The following is a 25,188-nucleotide window of genomic DNA, read 5'->3' as shown; positions in this document are numbered from 1 at the left end:
TCAGTTTCCTCGCAGTGAGGGGCTGACTCTGGTGATTTTGCCTAGTTTCGAGATTCCATGTGAACCTATTTTGTTCAATTGCTGCGAAAATTGACCACAGTCTATTCAGTCTTTAGTAGTGCATTTCAGGCTCATCTTTTTGGATGTTTTGGTAAGAGAAATGAGAAAGAATCTCCTTGAAATTGAGAGAGAGCCATTCAGTGAGACAATCTTATTCCTTAATGATACCAATTCTCTCCACTTTAGGAAGGTCAGATTACTCTGACCTACAACACTTGGAGTCTATTTGTTTTCCAAAGTTCTACTTCCTGGAACTTGTGAAGGAATTGTTCTTTTCTTGGAATCTCTTATATTGAGAGACACATACTTGTCATATATGTTTGTAAGTTGCTTAACTTCTTAATAGTCAGAGGTGCATATTTGTAGGATAGTTTTTTTTTCTTTTCTAAAAGCTCAGAAAGGTAAAAAGATTCAGTTTTTCCACATTCTTTGAATCACTTTTAGCTCTTTGTGATAGATACTTACTTCTAACAAGCTTTTCAAGACAGAGTAGCTTTAGACTCATTCCCAAGTTGCAAAGACTCTAGGGGAGATTCTCATATACACTGCACCTAGTTTTCCTTCTTAATAAATATCTTATATCACTATGATACATTTATTATATGAAATAGACCAACACTGATATATTATTTTTAACAAAAGCCCATATATTTTACTCCATTTCCTTTTTTCCCCCTAATTCTCTTCTGTTTCTTAGTTGTACTTAGGATTGCACTTGATGCTGTAGGCTACTGACTCTCGAATGTAATCCTAGCTACTGTAGAGGCTGAGATCAGAGAGGATCATGGTTCAAAGCTAGTCCAGGCAGGACAGTCTCTGAAACTCTTATCTCCAATCAACCACAAGAAGACCAGAGTGGCTCTGTGGCTCAAAGTGGTAGAGCACTAGCCTTGAGCAAAAGAGCTTAGGGACATTGCTCAGGCCCTGAGTTCGAGCCTGCAACTGACATTGACTCCTCCTGTCTGTATAGACTCTTAGACTTCTGTTTCAGTTTTGATGACCCTTCCTGGTTTTAAGGAGCATGCTTTGTGAATTAGATAGTATGTTCCACTGTCATAATTCTTCTCTGATGATCAGAAGGAATATCTAGCATTCTGAGAACATAGAAGTAAGACACAGTTGTTATCATGCCATGCCATGTTAAAGGGACATACTGTTGATATGTTATCACTGTTGGTATTATGTATTTCTTTAGAAGGAAATCATTATGCAAAATGTATATGCACATGTAGGGAGTTGTTTCTGAACCTCACTGAGTTTGGAGTACCTTCATAAGTTATTTGGAAATCTCTATGAAGGAGAGATTCTCTGTTCTTTCCTTCTGTTCAACCTGCCCTTTAGATGAGAATGAATTGATGGACATTCGTTTTATACTTGTGGTGATAACCTAACACAAATCTATTACTACCTAGTTGCCTCTAGAGCTCTATGAGCTCTGTGCTACAACTCTGTCACATGATTACCAATATATTTTTGCTTTGAAAATTCAGTTTTTATTTTTAGTACAAACTATTTATGGTCACAATGTTAGAAACAGGCATTCCCCGAGGATTATTGTCTCCTTGTATTGGAGAATGGTATTATAAACCCAGATCTGGAAATTAGGCATGTTTATTACGTTTTGTGTGTTGCTCTTTGTAGCTGAGAGAACAAGGTGAAAAATAGTATCTTTTGCATGGATGGACACATTTCCATGTGTTTTTTAAGATGTATGGAAGTTCATATTGCTGTTTCTGACCATTTCTTTCCTACAGGCTTTGAGTTAGTTTAACTCCATGTGATACATATTTACTTGTAATAAACTTTTAAAGTCCATGTAGTTTTAGATGTTTGTGAAAGTTGTGAAGACAGTACAGAGAGTTCTCAAGTAGTCTACAGCTGCTTTCCTGTATTATTAATATTTTACTTTTGTATGGTACATTTGTCACAATTAATGAACCACATGAATCACTCTAATTTTGCCTCCTGGCAAAGCACACAGCCTCTACCATCAACCATACATAATTTTATTGTTTAATATATTGTGTAAAATGGTTCATGAATTGTTAACTGATAACCAATGGGAAACAACCATGTCAACAATATAGTGTAATGGCAAGTTATTGTTGCATGTATTAACAGTCTTCACTCATTTTTAAAGTTATTTGGTTGTGTACATGTTGTCCTCACACTTCTCAATCAAATTATTAAATACAATTTTATTTTTTAAAAGAATTTATTAACATTGATTTTTACATCATATTTCAAATGACATGTTTAACCAATAAGTGGGAATTTTATTATAAAGAGCATCACTTTTGACTATATATTAACAATACATACATACTTTGGAGAATTTGAGCATCAAAATGACTAAAATTAAAGGTGGAAATATTCTTAAATATAGTATCATGTAGGAAAATATATTAGTCACGATACCTTAAATGAGCAGGCAAGTCATTTGAAACCATACATAAGCATGCATTTTACCTCTCAATGATGATGTTGCTTAAGAAAAGATTAATACCTAAGAGTTTGTGATTTTTAATATTATGAACTGAGTTTGAGAGATTTTCAAATGATGTTATCTGAAAGCTTTTATTCCTATTGGATTTGTTGAAAATTGTGGCTCATGAAACCCTGACATTAATCAACAATTTGGTACATACAATACACTGCTGATACATCATGGTAAAATTTGCCATATTTTTAACAGAATATCACACTCATTTTATTTGAAAAATTTGACATTTTGAATACAAAGTAGCATTAAATACGATTTTAAGTACAGTTAGATGGACTTGTTACAGTCTACCTTCCATATTTGTTTTTCAGTTGAATGTCTTTAGCCATTATGTTTAATCCTTACAAGTGTCTTTGTTACTCATCTTTTAATCCTTGCCTATGAAAGAATTTATGCAATAAATCATGTGATTGAATTGTGTGATAAATCTCCACCTTAGACCCTGTGAATGTGTCTGCTGTCATGACCCCTTCTACTTGGCCTTATGATTATTTGCTTGCATATTTTATGCCCTACTGCACTGTGAACCCTTCCTGTGCTGCAATTAAAGTCTTCCTTTTTAGAGGTTAGTATGATGCTTTTGGCAGAGAAGATATGAATTAAAGTTTTGGATCCATGGGTCTTTGAGCTTCTGTATACAGAGTAACATTATTATCACAACATGAGTACTGGGTAGTTGGATTGTCTTGAAACACACATTTAAGTTGCTTGTCAGATGTTTACATGCAACATTTGGCCCAAATCTTAGTGTACTGCTTAAGAGTGAGGACTCTGTGACTAGAATGTCTACAGCTCTTTGTTCTAGCTCTTAAAAATTGTGTGACCTTGGGAAGAGAACTTAATTTCATAATCTTCCAATCTCTTCTTCTGTACAATGAGATTTATAATAAAATCAAGTTTATGCCATTTTTATGTGTTGAATGCTATTAAAGCTAGGCATTATTAATACTGACTTACTGATAAATTTATTCTAGTCATATCTGCAATACTTTTCCTATTTTTATTACTTCCAATAGAATATTTTCATCCTCATGATCACTCCTTATTTCTAAAGATTTGATTGCTGGCTTTTCCAGTAGAGAGAGAGAGAGAGAGAGAGAGAGAGAGAGAGAGAGAGAGAGAGAGAGAGAGAGAGAGAGAAAGAGAGAGAGAGAGAGAGAGTTCTCTTTCTTTGCACTGAAAGCAGTGATGATTTCCCAGCATACATCCATTGCTTGGCTCCTGGTTGAGAAGTAATTACTTTGGCATTATCTCCTATGGCATTTGCCATCTGCTGGCAGCATCTCTGAAATGATCCAACTCTTCTGTAGTCTGCCAGTAGTTTATATTTTTATTGGCTATATTTCCAATTCAAATTCTCTCTTCTACATTGGAAAATATGGCTGATTTCAGGAGACTTGATAATTACAGGAATCTTTAGCTTGCACTACCGAAAAGTATCTATTTTACTTTGTAAAATCCTGTTAAATGTGAGAGAAAGAACCCCTTAGAAAGGAGAGCAGAATATTGTGATACCATAAATTTTGGTTATACATCATTTGTTAACACAGAAATTATTGGAAGTGATTCAACTTTGTAATTTCTACACCACAAATGGCAGTGATCTTTGAACAATAAGGTTTAGAAGGCAGTACATGTTTTGCTTTAGTGCTCAGCTTCTCTGATTTTGGATTCTAAGCCATTTTCCCTATAGGTCGTCTAGTTTCCTGATGTTCTTTTAAAATGTCATTGCCAAGGTCTGTTCCACAGTCTGGATTTGCATCTTCAGAACCACTGCTTTCCACAGCACATGAAGGATATTGTCAACCGGACACATCTTTTATCCTTTGCACTTCTGTATTTATCTTTCATGTGGATCTATGCCAAAGCCTCCTGTAAATTTTAGTGGAGTGCCTCTTAGCCTTTGAATTCCCTTTGTCTGTAGGGAGGCATATTCTTGAAAGGACTCCAGGAGGGCAGTTATAATGAGTGATCCTCTCATTTTCCTCATACTCTTACAGACCTGCCAAAAAGCCGCTTATTTCACCAAAGGATGGTGCTGTCTGAAAGACACTCTTGTGAACCTGAGGGATTGCTGCCTAGTCAGGTCCCCTGGAAGATGTCTTTGATTTGCATTTTAATCACTAGACCAAAAGCACAGGCATGACTTATGGAAAGCACTAACTCTATGACTTTAATTCTCTACTTTATTGCTGTTTGTATTCTGCATCATGTGTCCCTTAGGAATATATCCCAATAAATTAAATATATGTATATGTGTGTGTATAGGCCGATATGTAATATCTATATACACACAGGTTATAAATTAGGGTTTGACTGTTGAATTGACAAAATCTTTTTTGTTTTGAAAATTTATGATTTGTGAAAATGTTGATAATGTCCAGTATTGGTGAAAAGGTAGAGAAATAGTTATGATTATTTTTATATACTATGGGAGAATAAAAATTGCATAACTCTTTAGGGATGTTAATCTAGCAAAAGTCTTAAAATTGTTCATTTCTAATTCACTTCATGAGAAACTGTGTATAAGATGTGGTATTAGTTACTGGGAATGACAACGTATTGTTACCATTATCAATCTCATTTTTGTTTGAAGTAGGGCTATAAACAAATTAAACAAGCTAGTGAATAGCAAGAATGTTTTATGGTGATTAATGTTCTGGCAAAAAGTAAGAAATGGTATTGGGGAAGTTATTTTATTTGTTTCACGTGGGTAGTCAGAGAAGGACTTACCATGGATGTAATATTTAGGTAAAAAACAGAAGGAAGTAGGAGAGAAGGGCATGAAGAAAATTCCAATCCAAGCAGGAGAAACTAGCAAATGAAGAGGTCTGAGGTGGAGGCTTGTTGAGGAATTCTGAGTCATTTCGAGCATGGATATTGGAATAGAAGCTGTAAGAATGGAGGAGATGGTAAAAGTAATGACAGAGTGAAGATGACCAGTTCAGGGAGACAGAGGTCATTGAATACACTTTTTAAAGGACTTTATAGACTTTATAGACTGTTGCTGTTTAATTTCTATGTAAAAGAGGCTATCAGTACCTAAAGTTGTATATGCAAGGATTTTTTTGGAGCACTGGCTTATGTTGTCTTTTTTTGTTTTTGGCACAGGTGTATATAATTTTATAATTTTATATGTACTTTCAATGTAGGATACGGTCATTATATGAAAGCTAGTTATCATTTTTTTATCTAGTTATTTAAGGTGCTTGTTTACCCTTTCTCTAAACTTTACAGAGAAGTGATTCAATAATTTGCATTGTAATTTATTCCCTTGTCCAGATATAAATAAATACACACCAGAAAATGCTAATTAAAGCAAACCTTGTTATTCAAACAATTCATTATTCAAAGAAGTTCTCTAATATTTAATGTTAATTTTATTTTGTGGATGTCAACATTCTCTATGACCTTTTATCATTAGAATTCATAAGTGGCTAATCAAAAACACAAATAAGCATAAGAGTATTGAGATTTAAAATCATAGTTTATAAAAATACTTTGGTAGTGGTCCTGTAATACTTTCAAATATTTATTTGGTGGTAATGGATTTTGTATTGCCAGAGGGCAGCAGTTTTTCTACTGACTGTTATGATAACACTGTTTTATGTTTCTTTTTTTTTCTTTAAAAATATGCTTATTTTTTAAAAAAATCAGTTGTGTACAAAAGTGTTTCATAGTTTTTATTTCTCAAAACAAATTTCCAACCCTCCACCCACTGCCCACCCTACTTAAATGGTAATGTTGTAACCCACCCATTTTCCCCTTAGAGGAAGTGAATGGCTCAGAATAAACCCTCCTATAGAATTTACCACTGCTAACATTGTTTAGAGATCTAGAGCAGCTGACAAGCAAGGTTCTTTCTTGTTGAGGTTAAAACGAGACTCCCTACAATGGCAGTATACTTCCAGCAGACACCACTACAAAGCACCATCACAATTGCTGAAAGCTAAAAAATAGATATTATTTAATAGTTTTCATTTTCTATTGGAAAAGTCTTTAAATTACATTAAATAAGTCTCTTTTTCCCCAAAGAAATAGCTTTTATTATGATGCCTGTAAAAAGTAGGTAACAGTGAGCAGACCAGGATCTGGCTAACGCCCAATGCAAATGACTGCAGAGCCACTCACCCTCAGAACCAAGCTGAACCGCACCACACCTGACTATCTATAGCAGCATGGTCGAAAACCAAGCAAAAAGGTGGCACAGTCACAACCTCCATTTAGGTGATTGCGTTTATGAGGTTAGATCAGTACAATAAAGCACTAACAGAACCACCTGGGGCAAGAGAAAGGACAGCACTCCCCAACCCTGTGCCACAAGACTGTTAAGATACATTGCAACAGTGCAAACAAACAAAATGTGTGACATAAATTGGACAGACCGAACTCAAGCTACACTGGAGAGAAAGACTATCAATAAATACTTCAAGTTCCCTTCTGGCTGGTAGGAAGGATTTACCTTATAAACTGTTACCAAAACCTGGAATTCAACTTCAAATTAGAAGAAGTGATAAAGAAAAAAACATCAATTTGTAGAAGTCCATAAAAGTCCAGAAACCTCCTTTTTCATACCTAAACAGTATGCAGCTATGTACAAACAGTGTACCTGGCCCCAGCTCTTGCTCTCCTCTGCCCAGAACCAGCTTACATCCCTAAAACATCAAATGTATGTTCTTATATGCTGTGTTGCTACACTGAAAAACTGTGAAAACACCACTACACCTTTAAAAGTTCAAGTCAGACAAGACCTTATCATCATACCTGCTTTTCACATTGGCAGACTTTAATAAGCAGCACAAGTGGTAATAAACTGATTCTTTTCTTGTTCATTTCTTGTATTTTTTATTTTTCTTATTAAGTAGTTGTATAAAAGGCTTACAATTTTGTAAGTCAGGTTATGAGTACAGTGCTTCTTGATTAGTATCATCCCTTCCTTTGCCCTCTTTCATTTTCCCCTCCCATCCCTATCCATAAATTCATAGTTCAGTTTTTATTTGTTTTATATTTTCTGTTGTGCTGCATTAAAGTTGAAATAACTTTTGTTCTTAGATTACTACCTTTAAAAATAAAGGTGGAAAATTAATTTATACTTAGCAGCTAAGGTTAACACTCTTAACTTTTCCCTACAACAGTCTTGTCCTCATTTGGCTTGCTTTGTAGGCAGAACACTCCATCCTCCAGTCCTGATTTTTGTTATTTTGAAGCGATAGTCTCATGGACTTTTTACCTAAGCTGGCCTCAAACTACAATGCTGTAGGACTTAGCTTCCCGAGTAGCTTCCTGAATAGCTAAGATTGTAGACGTGTTTCCAGCACCCAGTAAGGGTAGTTATCTGAACCCATGGATTTTACTGAAGAGTGAGTTCCATTTTGATTTACTACACTTTCTATAGATATTTATGTATTATCTGAAACTGTATGCAAGAGATTATTCAGGCCAGCCACCCTGTTTCTATGTCATCTAAATTGGTCCAATCTGAGTAAGATGCACTTTGCTCGAAATTCTGGAGAAAAGGTGACTTTTTCCCCACTGAATGTGAATGAGGAAAGCTTAGTAGATCTATAAATATCTTGGAAGATGGAGGGAAGTAGGGAAAACTCACACACAAATCTGGGCATGGGTGGCTCACTCTTGTAATCCTTGCTACAAAAGAGGCTGAGATCTGAGGATTGTGTGTCAAAACCAGCCCATGCAGAAAAGTCCCCATGAGATTTTTACCACCAGTTAACCACTCCAAAACTGGAAATGATGCTGTGGCTCAAGTGGTAGAGCTTTAGCCTTGAGCACAAAGAGGCTCAAGGACAGCCCCCAAGCCATGAGTTCAAGTCCCACAACTGACAAAACAACAACAAAAATACCAAATATTATCAACAGAAAACCAACTTCACACATAAAGATAAACACACACAGAACTTTTGGTGCCATGGTCAAGTGTTTTAGATACATGAGCTAATACATTTCACTTTGAATTAGATGTTCTTTTATAGGTGAAAAATAACACTTAACCAATGTTTAGCTTTCCAAATATGCCAGTTAACCCTTGGATCAATCAGGGACTTATGATAAAAACTCTAAAATAGGGCTTTGTTGAAGGAATGATAATGTTGAATTGGTAAAGGGTAGGCCTTGGGGTAAGCTAAAATTAAATTCCTACTTAACTGTGTATTAGCAGATATCTAGTAGTCATTTACAATGTATATTGTACAATGTATAATCAAAAGTACTTTATTCGGGGCTGGGAGTTTGGCCTAGTGGTAGAGTGCTTGCCTAGCATGCACGAAGACCTGGGTTCGATTCCTTGGTACCACATACTTAAAAAAAAAAGCCAGAAGTGGTGCTGAGGCTCAAGTGGTAGAGCTCTAGCCTTGACAAAAATCCAAGGACAGTGCTCAGGCCCTGAGCTTAAGCCCAGGACTGGCAAAAAAAAAAGTACTTTATTCATGTAATCCTTTTAATGTCTCTAAAATAGCTGCTTTTTGTCCTGATTAAAAAAACCAAGGTGGAGAATTATGAAGACTAAACTGAAGTAGACACAAGTAATTTTTGAATATACTTATTTGCTTGTTCTCCAGCAGCATTTAAGTTGGTTTATTTATTGCATCTTTATAATATTTAAGCTACCACTTGAAAAATGGGAGAATTTTTAGTAGGAATCTTGATTTGTATCTGCCTTGGAAAGCAATGAGGCCTTGGATGTCCCTCTCCAGGGGAGCTACTTGCTGGAGAATGGGGTGCTGCTCTTGGCTAGGGGAAGTCCTCTGAAGCTTGTCTTCCTTCCAGGTTGTTGCTCTGACTCAATGCCTTGCTAGTATCCCTGCTCCTTTTCTTGTTTAGTTCTGGGAGATCTACAGGTAGAAACTTTAAGGGAAAGGAAGAGAGTACTTATAGCTGAAGAGAGAGAGATCATTTCTGCTTTTCCTCATCTTTCGCTTTTCCTCATCTTAAAAATAGAGTGGAATTTCAGCAATCTGCTGAGAAAGAGAGGCCCTTATTCCCTCTAAAATCAGGAACGAGACAAGGATGCCCACTCTCTCCACTCCGCTAAAAACATAGTATTAGAATTCCTACCCAGAGTAATAAGGCAAGAAGCAAGCATAAAGAGGATCCAAAGGGAATCTAAGATTCCACCTCACTCCAGTTAGAATGGCCATGATCAAGAAATCTACTAACAACAGATGCTGGAGAGGATGTGGCCAGGAGGGATCACTACTACAATGTTGGTGGGAGTGCAAACTCATTCAACCACCATGGAAAGCAGTATGGCAGTTCCTCAGAACACTAAACATAGAGCTCCCCTATAACCCAGCAATTCCACTACTTGGCATTTACCCAATTGTCCAGAAACAAGAACATACTAAATCCACTTCCACAGTGATGTTCATTGCAGCACTATTTACCATAGCAAAGATATGGAACCAACCCAGATGCCCCTCAGTTGATGAGTGGATCAACAAGGTGTGGTATTTATACACAATGGAATTCTATGCTGCTGTCAGAAAGAACGACATCGCCCCATTTGTAAGGTTCTGGAAAGACTTAGAAAAAATCATATTAAGTGAAGTAAGCCAGACACAAAGGAACATAGGCTCAATGGTTTCATAATCAGTAAAAACACTGAGCTGTCCTAGCAGAGATTTACAATGGAATAAAACCTAGATACATAAGGCCATATAGTATGATATTAAATGAAAAGACCTCCAGGATATAGAAACAAAAGCCATATAATGAGTGATTGTTGTCCTTAATGTACTATGTTATCTCTCATCTCTTTTGCTGTCTCTTGGCTATCTCATTTTGTTACAGTATTTCACCTTGTTATCTGATATATTGTATATGTGTTTATTTGGTTATTTGAAATCGGATAGGAAAGGGGGGAAAACAAGATGAGGGGTGGGGGTGGGGGAAGGGAAATGGGGACCAAGACATGAGAAAGGGTATCAATGTTTGTGAAGTAATGCACCCTCTATCTGGTGAATATAATATAACCCCTCTATTAATTACAATAAAAATACATGAAAAAAGCAAAGAAAGGGAGGCCTTTATTCTTTTTCTTTTCTCTTAATTTATTTTTTGCCAGGGACCGGGCCTACTTTGCTGTAATAATTTGTGTGCACACTCTTACATTGATGGGTTTGCTGAATGTGCCATTTGCAAACTCCTGTTGACCTGGTCTTGCACTTCAGTGACCTGTGGGCATTGTCTTCCCAATTTGGGCTCCGGGAAGAGGGAAGAGTAATTAACACCAATGGATGAGATGGCTGTGGATTGAAATTTCCTATGGCTGAAAAAAATTAAGCAACAGTGTTGGTTTCCTTATTGTGCCCTACCAAGAGGAGGTCTGTGACAGATAGAGGCCAAATTGCACATCTAGAATAAAACAGGGGCAGACTCCCAGGGGGAAGACACTCTAATTGGTGATGGTAGTTGTCAAATTTGCCAGTAACTGTCACTGTGGGAGTGACCTTTCTGGAGGATTGTTTTGAATATTGTGAAATCCTAATATATTTTATATTGTCTTTGAAATTATATGTGCATATTTGTATATGCACCAATGCCTGGGGCCCGAACTCAGTCCCTGATGATATTCCTTAACATTTTGGCTCAAGGCTGGCTGGTTCTCTCCCACATTACAGTCCCACATTTATTGATAAAATTTTTTCTGGTATTCCTGATGGGTTCCCATAGTCATAGTCTCCTGGCACTTCTCCTTTCAGAAACTAAAGTAGTATTAGATGAGGGCTGTCTTTGAGAAAATTCAGTATAAATTTTTTCCATTCATTTTATGTCTATAGGATTGCATCTTACTGAAAAACCCTAGCATCATATTCTTTAAACTCTCCCAAAGACCTTAGATGAACAACTACAACCACACCAAAAACAAAATAAATCCTGCAGTGCTCATTTATCTAAATGGCTTATGGGATAGATAGGCACACTCTAAGGATTTGGTAGAGGAGTTTTTCTACTTCTGAGTAGCCAGGGTCTTATTTATTTATTTATTTATTTATTCATTTATTTATTTCCTCTGGGAAGGAAATTGTGCCCTCAATATTTTATTACTAATGACTGGACCTGAGAAGCTGCAGCCATCCTCTCCTGTCTTCTGCCGGAGTCACTGCAGATCATTACATGAAAAACTTTTGCAGTTATCTTCCATTGATAAGATCCAAACAAAAGCAGAATAAAAATAGGTGAGTGTACACACCTTCATACTTCAGTAGATAAAGCAGCAATTACTAAATTTCACTAGTATGCTGCCTGCTTTTAGAAATGGAACATAGTGGGGTGGGGTTTGTTTCTGTTGTTCATTTTTATGGTGGCTGATCGTGGGTGGATGTCAATGGTGGGGGCCTGAGACAAAGGTGGGGAAGGAGAGAGCTCCAAGTTAGGACACTTAGGCAATCTAGGCTTTCTCCACAATGTCCCCATGAGATGATGAATCTAGAAATGAGCACTCAGGAAATTGCTATGGCATTGCGATCTATGATGGGAAAATTCAACTTAGAAAGGTAGCACATTGGCGTGATTCAAGTGCTGAGCTTAAGCAGTGCAGCTGAAAATAATGTCAAGCTAATTGCTAACGCAAGGATATAGAACACCAAAAGAATGCAAAGTCTGAAGATTCAAATCAAACTGCATGGAATCGTATTCTATTATTTACTAGATGTGAAATTGGCTACATGAAGCCATTTGATGAGACTGCGTGTGAGTGAAACAGAGAAATAAAAATGCATTGATTTTAAAATCAAATTCTTTCATGCTTAGTTATAGGCAAACAGGAAAACCCTATGACACTGAGCAAATATATTAAGTCATGTTAATTGAAATATGATAAAATATATATGGCTTAGAAGATTCCTGACTTTATACCACCACTGTAGTATGTCTTACATTTTAAGACAGTACTTTAGTACGCCTCAACAACTTGAAATTAAGAAGTAAGCATTAGTTACATTCATATGAATGAATCTACATGTTAATTGATTTAGCATGTGAGGAGAAACTATTGATTAGTTAAACCAGTTAGTAAGTTCATACCAATTAACTATATGCAAGTCTACTCTTGATACCCAACTACTAATAAAATTTTTCTGTATTTAATGTTGATTTTGCTGAGTTACTTTTAGTACAGCATAAACACAAATCTATGTCTATAAGTGAGGTGTTGTAATAGAATAGAAATCTCATTTTAATCCTTCATAGAATCACCAAACCTCATGAACATACTGGAAGGAAAGAACAGGCATTTCAACTTAAAGTCTTTTAAAGACAGTGTTGTTCTTATAAAATTCACAAGTTTAGCTTAGACAAAAGTGATCAATTTTATAGAAAAAATATTTCAAAATCTGGATTTTAGGATTTATAAAATTTTGTTTTAAATTTGGACACTGTCCTTGGGCTGTTTTTGCTCAAGGTTAGCACTCTACCACCTTAAGCCACAGTGCAACTTTTAGTTTTTCAGTGGTTAAAAGGAGATAAGAGACCAAAAGAGCATAATGATATCTGCTAAAATCTGTTTAAAAATCATAGAAATGTAAATCTTCTCAAACTATGCATATATGGAAACATAGCTAGGAAATCTCTCTGTGCAATGATTTACACCGATAATTTTGATTTTTGTTAGTCCTAGGGCTTGAACTCTGGGCCTAGGTGCTATCTCTCAGCTTCTCTCAAGGCTAGTGCTCTGCCACCTGCGCTATGGAGCCACATCCAGCTGTCTTGGAGATAAGCGTCTCACAGACTATTTTTTTTGGGGGGGGGGTCTGGGCTGGCTTCAAACAGCAATCCTCAGATCTCAGCCTCCTGAGTAGCTAGGATTACAGGTGTGAGCCACCAGCTCCCAGCTCATGAATTATTTCTAAATAAGTTGCTTTTGTCAATATGAACTGCAGCTCAAGGCTCCTAAGTTTATAGCACTCTTCCCCGTTTTTTATCTCCAGTTTGGAGAGGACTAGGTTGCATAACAAGTTGGAAATAGATCATTTCTTCTGGCTCCCTAAAGACAGAGCTCAGGCAAAGATGATCTGTATTGTTCTTATTTCCCCCTTCCCAATTATGGTAGTTGCTAGAAAAGAATTTTTATTTTGCTTTGAAAAGGGAAATAAAAAAAATTCAAAGAAATTCTAAATCTGTCTGGACATTGTAATCAATTATTTGACAAGTTCAACAATCAGAAATTGTTATTGTTCCCATCATATTATAAATAGTTAAAAAATTTTAGCTTATTACCTTTCTGTCTGTGTGCTTACATGTTACATGGATATTGTTATTATTATTAGTGTCATTCTAGGACTTGAACTCAGGGCCTGGTTGCTATCTCTGAGCTATTTTTGCTCAAGGCTAGTCCCCTGCCCTTTTTTTCTTTTTTTTTTTTGTGTATGGTTAATTAGAAGTAAGGGTCTCATAGACCTTCCTGCTGAGGCTGGCTTCAAACTGCAATCCTCATATCTCAGCCTTCTGAATAGTTAGATTTACAGGTGTGAGCCACCCATATGCCTGGTAGATATTATTATTATTATTATTATTATTATTATTATTATTATTATTATTTTGCCAGGTCTGGGCCTTGAGCTCAGGGCCTGAGCACTGTCCTGGGACTTTCTCAAGGCTAGAGCTCTACCACTTGAGCCACAGCACCACTTCTGGCCTTTTTTTCTATGCATGTGGTACCAAGGAATTGAACCCGGGTCTTCGTGCATGCTACGCAAGAACTCTGCCACTAGGCTAAACTCCCGGCCCCACTAGATATTATTTTTATATGCAACATTGCACTTTATGAAGAGGTTAAGTCCCCTCTATACAAACATTACAAAAGGTTTGGAGGTCTCCCAGAGCTGGCAAGTGGCAGAATAAGGGTAATAACATAGTAGTAGTAATAATAATTATTATCATTTGGATCTGATTTGGTGTTGAATATAAGCGAATGATAGTGCATAGCTGTTTTTTTAAATCTATACAAATTCCACTCTTCCTACTCAGCTTGTCTAGATTTGTGATTATTTTTAAATTCTTATTTGGACCTTTTCCCTTCTACCCAAGTGTTCTGAAGGAATTTAACCCTTTTTGTTTTGGTAGGCATAATTATTATCTCCTACAACTCTAGATCCCTGGATCCTGTGAGTATAAAAATTTTGTACATTGATCATTTTGCATATGCAACTAAGAGATGGTCCTTCTACAGAGAAAACAAGAAGGTCAAAGGAGGGAGATGCATTGATGGAAGAAGAGGATGAAGTTATGGATGGTGCCAGCAGCCGAGGAATGATGCTGCATCCAGAAGCTGGAAGAGCAAGGAACAGAACCTTTAGAAAGAAGCTAGTCCTGCCAAATCCTTGGCTTTGCCCCCTTAAATCTCTATGGCTGATCTCTATAATGTAGGAGAATATATTTGTGCTATTTTAAGCCACTGAAAGCAGTGGGGAATAAATACACTGATTGGAGTTTTATTGAACACACATATTTCCAAGACTGACACAGCTCTGAGTCTACACCCTTATCATCCTATCATCTTCATGCTAAAGGGCTGAAATCATGGAGAGAGTACAATAAACATGGCTCCCTCCACTTGGTGCCCAGAGTCAAATAGAGAAGATGGGGGATCCAACCCTTATTCTACTATGGGAAGAAGCTGATGGGCCAAAGAGGACTTCATTTTCCAACCAAGGAGTGGGAGGGGCTTCCTATTTGTGTCTACCATTCTTAGACTTCTTCCAAGTTGGAGCTTACACATCTGTTTTCAAGATGCCAGCCAAATAGAGTCTGTGGAATGATCACCAGGAGATGCTGCCATTTGAGAGATGTGTGCTGACATGCTTTTCATTTTGTTTGCAAGTGGTTAATGGTGAGCGTTGCCGACTCTGCTTTTGGATTCTAATATTGTGCATTCCTTTAAACTAGCTAATGCATATTCACTTGGGAGCCACTCTGGAATTTGGAGGACAGTGAGTAATGGCGGACTGCGTGAATTTGACAATGACCAACAGATGCCACAGCAGCACTGAGCTTTGCTGGGGAGTGAGCAGACAAAAGCTCTGATGACATCTTTTCAGAATCCATGACTTGAGACCATCTATCAAGGCTACTGCATTCTGTTTCCTCTACAGCTGCTAAGCCACAATCTGACAATGGTAGGCAACCTCAGCAAGTCACCTAGGCACCATTTTAACATCACAATGAAGTGCAAGTTTCTGAGCTTCAAGAGTTCTCGACAACTTGCTGTGCAACCTGGCACCAGGCCCTCATTGAAACAGCTGGGTTTCCCATTTATAATTTAGAGACAATAACAACTTCTTTATGTTCATGGAAGTCTCACAGTGTCTGCCATGTAAAGGCAAATCAAAACCTTGTCAACCATTAAGTAGTTGACACACAACTCGAACTATGCTTCATTCATATAATCCCAAATCATAAGATGCCTCTAGATTGGGCATATTCAGATGCTTTAATGCCAAAAATGTCATTAGATATTTATTACTAAGGTAGGTGCTTACCTTGCAGGGAACCAGGCTAGATATGCATAGCAACCCGGGGAGGAGAAGAACCACTTTTCTCTGAAGAGCACTGCCAGGTTCTTTCTTCAAAGAAGGAACACAAAGCAGGTGATCCCAACAGGTACCTACGACCCATACTTGAATGCATTCTATTTATGTTATTAAAATATTATTTATCTCCTCATCTGACAGAAACTGAGAGCCTTAAGGATAGTTAGATTTTTCTCAAGGAAGCAGTCACTGTAAGTAGACAAATGGATACCCCTACGGTATCAAGTGTGCTGAAGGGCACATAAAATGAGGAGACATACAATGATACCTAGGATGGAACAATGAGATTCATAGAGAGCACAGTTGTCTTTTGGAAAGAAGATAATCTGATGACCATTTTTCAGGTGTTTAATCTGAAGATTGATTGAGACACTCTTACCCCATTAACTCAACAACCATCTCAGGGTAGATCCTGTACGCAGAGCTACTCCCAACATCTGTCTCATCAGGACAAGCCAGTTAGAGAAGTGGTATCTTTAATGACGGAGGAGTAAGAACTTAATTTTTATTGTTATTATAGTTTCACAGTCACACAGGTCAGGTCATGAGTACCTTTCTTTTTGAACCATGTCACCCCTTCCTTCTCCCAGCTTTCCCACCCACAAGTTGTATCATTCATTTTCAACATAGTGTCTAACGAGTACCATTACTGCATCTGATCATCCTTTGTCCCCCCACTTCTGTGACCCCTGCTCCCAAAGATAAATAAACAGAAAAGGGAAAGATAACAAAAACAGCAGTAGCAGCAACAATGACAAAATTCTCTTGTTTCCATTTTAGAGTTGATTTTGTAAAAAGCGATTTATAGGATCATATTCACAGAGAAGATGAGCCTCGCTGCCTCTTGAACTCTGTTCCCTTTCGTTGCCTCTTGCCCAACGGCCTTGCTTTGTTTCTGCTGCAAGTGTTCGTTCCAGTGTAGGAAGCCACTTCACATCACTTCTCAGAACAATGGAAGGTACCAGAGCACCAGCCCTGTGACCTCATTCACCACGTCCATAAACACTTCACTAATAGGCGATGGCTGTACCCAGAAAAGTGGTGTGGAGTCCCTCGCCAGAATTCAACCAGTGGGTGATTAGATTGAACGGGGGCGGGATCAACGGTTGGACACAAGGCAGTTGCTAGAGCAACCGAAGGAAGAAGAGCCGGGCAGATGGGGCCTGATATTTATAGAGGATGAGGGCAGGTGCTAAGGTCTTTGTCCTGGCTGCTTTTAGAAAGAATGGCTATTGGTTTGGAAGGGTGAAGGGTGTTACACCAGGCAGGCAGTGCCTGTGAGGAGATTGCATTTTTGTTTGTTTGTTTGTTTTGCCTTAGAAATCCTTTGCACTTACTCAGGGGCTTTCATACCAAAATCTTAAATGTTTCCTCTAAACATGAACAGAGAGGAATACATGACATGCAGAAAGGTGACCGGCATTGGTAGTAGATTGTGTTGGAACACAATAGTGATTTTTCTCATGATGTGGGACTTTCAATGCCAACACTGAGATGTTTGGGGAACAGTGGGATAGTGGTGTCATCTTAGCCCATCTGGTTGAAGGATGAGAGAATTCCTTCCCAACTTCTAGACACTGTACTGGAGCCAAGCCATGATACACAGACAGGTGCGAGTTAAGCCTGGTCTGCCTCTAGGCCGTAGATGAGAGATGAGGCATGGAAGCCTCAGGTTTCTTCATAAAGCCCAGTGGTATCGTCGCAGGTCCATTTGCTGTTGCTCTATGGTGGCACTGACCTGAGGCAGTGCTGGCTTAAGAAGAGAGGTTTATTTCACTCGTGGTTGGAGAGATTCAAGGGTCAGGTGTCCATGTCAGCTCAGCTCTGACAATGGCCTCCTGCAAATAGTAACCCAGTCCTGGAAACGCATATGGGAGTGAGCGGTCATCGCATAAGCAGGAAGAAGAGGAGCCTGGAAAGTTCCTGTTTGTTCTTTTGGAGCAGTGTTCTATTGAGAACCAATGTAGGGTCCCAGTAAGGACTGTTAATTCATTTCATGAGTGCTTTCCCCATCTCAAGGCCGTTCCCAGAGGCCCACCTCCCAATGTCCCACCACCTCCACACCTGCATATCGAGGCCTAACTCCTCCAACCCACAAACCCTGGGTGGGGGGGAGAAACCGCGGCCAAACCACAGCTGTGACAAGTTATGACAATTACCACGATCATGACAGATGTCCAGCATGCAGGACATAGCATTTGTTGGAATGTCAGTCTTTGGAGCCAGAGGCCAGGGTTTCCAGACCTCATTTTACAATGTAGATTGTTTACTTAGTCAGTGAGGAGCCTAAGGGATTCAAAGCATCCAAGGCGCTCATCACAGAACCATCTTCATAGCCAAGGGACAACTGGCAGTGGATGCAGAGAGCTCTAGGATGAAGGCCCTCCATCTTCTGTTATGCAGGCTTAATTAGAACACCTTCCATTTTCTACACAGGACTCCGGATTTGCCTCTAGGACCTCCCACAGCTGCACCTTCTACCCTTGGATCTGAGTAACTAAAAGTATCTCAGGTACTTCCACACTTCACCGAATTCCTTAACACACTAGAACAATTGATTCTTTATAGATCACTTACAGAACCATCTTCAGGGCCGAGGGCGTAGATCAGTGGCTTAATTCCAAAGGGTTTGTTTAGCATGTGTAATATCCTGGGTTTTATTCCCATCACCATCATTTTTTTTAATAGGAAACATCACCATGGTTTGAAGTCAGCTCCAACTAATCAACAAAAAGCTGAAAATGGAGCTGTGTGCTAAGTGGTAGAGCACCAGCCTTAAGCAACAAAGCTAAGGGACAGTGCCAATCTCTAAATTCAAGCCCCATTATCAGCACACAGACACAGAGACACAGATACATAGACACACAGACACACAGAGGAAACAACAACTGTTTGTTATGCACACTCTTGAAAAGAATTTTTGGTGAATAAAAAGACTAATTACAATGCTTATACATCAAATGTAAAGCTTGCAAGGAGGATTTAGGATCTTTTAGAGGGATCTAAAGCTAAAGCCACGTTGACTTTCAAATTGGAATACAGTAACTTTTAGATTAGGCCATTGTCTCTTGGTCTGATAAAAATAACTCAGGAATGTTGGTAAACTGGGTACACACAAAGAAAATTAAAAAAAAACCTCCCAGAAATCGAATACCTTTGTCCTGGGGATTGCTTAAAAACTTTTCTTTCAAAATTGTTCCCAGGTTCTGTTGATTTCAGAAAAGAAGGCAGGTTGATCTGCATTCTGCAACTCACTGCTCAGAGCCTCTGCAGTGTGCAGATTTGAAATGGACTTTCTCCCACAGGGACCTTTCTTGGATGCAGGAGGGAAAGAAAAGTCAGCTAAGTTGAGACATCTTTAAAGATCTTCTCTCTGAAGCAAGATACAAACTGTGCTCTTTAGACAACACATTTCTAATGTTCTGAGCTGTGACCTTACTGCTTCAAGTGAATAGAAATGAAAATCAATTCTTCCCTGAGTGAAAAACAGAGATTTACTGGGCTTAGAGGGTAGGTGAGAAGGGAATTTAATATAAGAAAGAATAAGAGCCTTTCCAGGGGTTCTTGGAAAGTTTGCCTGTGGGGAAAAGAACAAAATTCCTACATATCAAGGAGTGGCTAATGGCACAATCACCTCAATCCTGGAATTGTCAGTGATTTAAGGACTTGTCAGAAATGTACATCGAGATACTTCTGGACAGAAATATGCCCTATTGTGAACATCAGCAGCAAAGAATAGCATGTTAGTTTGCTTTCCTTCCTCCTTTCCTTCTTCTTTCTAGAATGGTCCTGGATTTGGGCGTTATCGCTGAGCTAGCACTCTACCACTTGAGCCACAGCTCCACTTTTGGCTTTGTAGTGATTAACTGGAGGTAAGTGTTTCCATGAACTTCCTGTCTAGGCTGGCCTTGAACTGTGATCTTCATATCTCAGCCTCCTGAGTAGCTAGGATGACAGACATCAGCCATCTGTTCCCAGCTACATTACAATCTCTTGTGAACATTACCTGTACCTTCTTCTAGATCACGCTTTTCTAATGTCATCTAGCACAGTTCTCTGTCCATGGTAGATGCTGTTTCAACGTAAGGTAAATATTTACTTACAGGCTTTAATTGTTACTTCATCTTTAAGCTGTCAGTACATGTAATTAACAGGCTCTCTAAATTACATGCTTATACAATGAAAGCATTCTCTATGATTCCACAAAGACAATAGAAGGAATGCAGCAGACACTTTTCTTCTGAGTTTGTGCTCATCATATCCTTAATTTGAAAGTCAAAGCTCCCATGACTTTTCATGAACTAGCTGATTTCCATGTTTCTGAGTCACTTGTGCAACACAGTTAATAAGACTAACCCATCAAGCACGAAAGCCCTCAGATTACTCATTACCATGCTTGGTAGGTTGGCAGTTGCTTATGAGTTGCCAAAACCATTTGATTTTTAGGAAATGGGTTGTTTTTAATGGGTGAGTTTGAGTGATGTACTCAGGGGGCAAGCCAGTGGCCTGTGCCCTCCATACATAAGATGCGATGAGAAGAAACAAAGACCTGTGACAGGGCTGCAGGCTTTGGGGAAAAGACCGCAATCCATACTGACACTTTGGAGTAGCATTAGCATTCTGTGTCTGCGGTACTAACTCTTTAAAATGCCCTTTGCATTGACTATGGTATAATTGACATTGCTCCCTAAGGAACTCCGAGGATTATGGGGAGGAAGAATCAAAGAAAGAAAAAAAAACATCTCTTCTGAAGGTTTTTCTCTAGCTACAAAATTCAGGGAGACAAGGACACTTGTTCCTGGGTGATGTCATATTAATAAAACCCAAATAAGCACGGAATCTATCCATTGTCACAACTTTCCCAGTAGCTTTTGAATCTCATTTCACATGATCTTTCTAATTGATATTCATCAATTAAGCATGTGGAAGCTTAATGTAATTTTTTGTTCTAAATATCAGTTAAGATGATTCATGATCTATTTGTCCACACTGAAGTCTCTTTGAAAAGTACAACTTCTGTAGTTCTAGCAATGGATTGATGCTGTAAACACCCAAGAATGTGTAAGAGAGGAAAAGTGGTGGAAAGGAGAAAGATGCATACTCAGTTTCTACTGTAACTGAGAGTCAGAAAGTTCATAAATGTGAAAAACCTTATGAATGAAAATGACCTATTAGGGGTCAAATGTCAATTGCTGTATATTAAAGCCATCACATGGAATTATATACACACACACATATATATATTCATAAGTGTTTAATTGAAATGTCAGATTTTCTAACAAATTTATGATGCATTTATTCCCCAGATTTGTGTTGGATTGGTGGATATTAGTAAATTTGAGAGAGAGAGAGAAAGAGAGAGAGAGAGAGAGAAGAGTGTGTGTGTATGGAATGGGTTAGTAAAGGAAAAAAGTAATTTCCAATGAGCATTCCATAATAATTCTATCTACTAGAAATAAATATTTTCTTTAAAATATTTTATAGACATTAAATTAGATGAAATTCCATGGAAAATCAGAATGGAAGCGAATTTAGTGTGTTTTCTTCCTTTCGGTGAGCTCCAAGGGAAAGGTATTTATCATATAGTGATATTTACTATTATAAAACATAACTTCAAGAAATTATATTATTCTACATAGTGAATGGTGTTTGAAGTCACCTAGGAAAAATGAAAAGAATGGTTCTTGATGTGATGTGAGCTTGTTTATTTAATTATATATATATTGTCGGTTGTGGGGCTTGAACTCAGGGCCAGGGCACTGTGACTGAGCTTGTGATTAAAGCTAGTACTCTACCATTCTGAGCAGCCACATTCCACTTGCAGTTTCTGAGTGGTTAATTGTTGTGAATTGAGAGAAGAGTCTCACAGGAACTCTTCTGCCCAGGCTAACCTTTGAACCATGATCCTCGATCTCAGCCTCCTTGAGTAGTTAGTATTATAGGTGTCAGTCACTGATGTCTAGCTTAATCGCATTTTTAAACTGTGAATCTGATATGTCTTATGGAGAACACATAGGTGCTTTATAACATTTTAGATTATAATAAGAAGAAAACTATGCAAACTTGCTTCAGAAATTTTGCTGTTAAAAAAAAAGAGAAAGAATGCTCCCCCTGATATGTGAATATTAGATCTAAAATGCACTGGGACATGACAAATTATACAGGATTGTGGATACACATGGTGAGACCAGAAGAGGTGTTGCATGTCTACATTCAATTTTATTTTCGATACTTTTGGGACCAAATTAAAAGATTCTTTCTCCAGACCAATGTCAAGGAGTTTTCTTCCTATGGCTTCTTCTGGTAGGTTTATTGTTTCAAGTCTCATGATTAGTCCACTGAAGTTGATTGCTTTTTCTTCCATATGGGGTGATATATTTTTTCTTTTACATGGGGTAAATTTCATTCTTCTGTACATAGATGAATGAATATTTATTTTTCCCAGCACCATTTACTGAAGACTTTCCTTTTCCCATTGTATTATATATGCAACTTAGAAGTGAACCAGATCTATTCTTTCTTCCATCCTTGTCTTGCTTCATTTCAATTTAGCCTTGCAGGCATTTACCTTTTCAGTCCCTGTTTGCTTGATTGGAAAACAAATGAAATCAAACAAAATCTAAACATACCCAACTTTCACAAATATTGTCAAATTCCATTTTTTAAACCTTGTCAGTGCTTCCTGTAAACCCTAATATAATTTTACTTTTATCAATTTATTTCAGTCAAATTATGCACTTGGGGCACAGTATTTTTAAGACTACATCTTATGTTTTTGCTCTTTTACCATAACATGGCATAATTAGTCATCCTATAAAATTTGTGGTTTGTTTCCACATTTAACTCACTTTCAAAGGTTTTTCGATGTGATATTCTCTTTAATGCTTTATATATGTGTTAGTCATTCTTTGAAGATACCTCTCTCTCTAGGCCTCTCTGGTCTATACCTCTCTCAAAATTACGAGGTTGTTATCTAGATTCATATGTTTGAGGATTTCTAGTCTGTTGAGAGTTATCTTTACACAGGTACTGTGGTCATGATTAACAAATTATAGAAGTGAAAATTTTCTCTTCTGCAATATGCTAGTCTTATTAGTCTTTAGCCACATAATATGTAAATATAGCATTGAGCCAATTTAAAGAACCTTAAAGGTAAAATTATGCATAAAATGCTAAGCCAAAGAACCCATTAAGAGTCAAAAGAATGTGATTGCTTTTGAATCACAATTCAAAGGATTTAATGGAGATAAACTGCTCAACAGATGTAAGAGAATAAAGGCATAACCTTGGACCTTGTAACGCTTCTCCATGTGCCTGGCACAAGGATTTGTTAGCTTGAAAATTATTTCAAATGCAGTAGAGACAGCTTAGTTTAATTTTGAACTCCATCATCTGTTTTAAACTTTGAGCAAGTTGAAAAAAAATCCTGTTAGGGTCATAAGTGCTAAAATGTAAAGAATCAGAAACATCTTCATCATTTCATTCATGCTGAATATTTTTTGATTATTAAAAAAGAGAGATAGCTTTTTGCAAATATGGAGACATCTGTTTTTCTACATTGGACACTTCCAAGTGAAGACCCTTAGACATAGTTTTAAAGGCAATGAAGCTTGAAAGGATCAGGGATGGATGCTTTATTTTTATATTATTACTGCTATTATTCAGATGCAGAGAAAAAGAAACAAACAAAAAAGGACAAAATTTATTTTTAAGCTCAAAGGGAATAGGTACTTCTAGGTTTGCAAATGAAAACAAGATCTCTCTTCTTACTCATGTCTTTTACACCTCTTCCAATAAGAGGAAAATGTAATTTAAATGGAAAACTCAGAGTCGATGATTACTGCTCTCTGTATAGCTTCTAAAATTAATTTTAGTTGCTAGATCACTAATACTGGGGTGTGTCCTGTGCCCTGTGCCCTCTTAAATAATCCTTCTATGTTGCTCAGGGGGATACAGTTGGAAGTGGCACCTCTATTAACCTTAGCTGAATGCCTTTCAGGAAAGAAAAAAAAGAAAATCACTGGAGTTATACTACGAACAATACCTATCCTGAACATCCCACCACAGAACATTACTTTTATGTATGTATGTATGTATGTATGTATGTATGTATGTATGTATGTATGTATGTATGTTTGGCCAGTCCTGGGGAGTGATCCCAGGGCCTGAGCACTGTCCTTAGGCTTTTCCCTCAAAGCTAGCACTCTGCCACTTGAGCCACAGCACCACTTCTGGCTTTTTCTGTGTATGTGGTACCAAGGAATCGAACTTGGGTCTTGGTTCATGCTAGGCAAGCATTCTACCACTAGGCCAAATGCCAGACCCAGAACATTAACTTTAAATCTAAACAGACTGTTGACTAGTCTTTTCAGGCAGTGGAGAAATCAGAGAGTCAAGACAAAGATATTTCTCATCCTGAATTTCTATCATTATATGGTGTATTTCTATTACCATAAAAGCTGCTTTGGATGTGCCCATTAATTAACTGGGAGCAAGATAAAGGCTGAGCATCCCAGACCTTTCCCTGTTGCGTCTGTGTCCTTTGCCCTGAGTTCCTTTCTTCTCTCCAGGAATCACTCTGAAGGCACATACAGGAGAACAGTGTCACCAAGGCCCTACCTCACCAACACTGACACAGTAGGCTCTGGGCTCTCCCGATGCCAGCTGTGAGTACATCGATTGAATTATGGAACTCTTTTCACAGTCTGTCCCCCAATTCTCTCTATTTAGCCCAAGCTCAGCATTTGAGACCCAAGATCACGAAGCACAGCTGAAGCCTAACTGAAGTTCCAGTTGTCTTCTTGTGGCTGCCATGGAATAAATCTTTTTCTGCCCTTCACCTTAATCTTCCTAGTTCTGCTTCCTTATACCTTGGATTATAGGTGTGTACCTCCATGTCTGTTTGTTCTTTGAAATAGGTTCTCACTAATACTTTGTGGGGGCTAGCCTGCTATGCTATAGGATCTCATTGAAACCTTTGCTACCTAATATTTAGTTATCAGAGTACAGGTTTTCTTCCATTATTAGATTATAAGCTTCTAAAGGACAGTGCTTTGCATCTTTACATCTGTAGCATATTCT

At 37.9% G+C, this 25,188-nt stretch overlaps 1 pseudogene; it reads right to left on the bottom strand.

Annotated features, from left to right (window-relative positions):
• The window catches only part of LOC150039860 (piezo-type mechanosensitive ion channel component 2-like), a 176,256-nt pseudogene extending 151,473 nt beyond the window's left edge, over positions 1–24,783 (bottom strand).
• Between the last annotated feature and the right edge of the window lie 405 nt (positions 24,784–25,188).

The sequence above is a fragment of the Megascapheus bottae genome, unplaced genomic scaffold (assembly GCF_031878675.1).
Source record: "Megascapheus bottae isolate mThoBot1 unplaced genomic scaffold, mThoBot2.hap1 HAP1_SCAFFOLD_107, whole genome shotgun sequence".
NCBI classification, from domain to species: Eukaryota; Metazoa; Chordata; class Mammalia; order Rodentia; family Geomyidae; genus Megascapheus; species Megascapheus bottae.
Note: the sequence above shows the minus strand (reverse complement) of the source record. Positions and strands in the feature narration are given on the sequence as shown.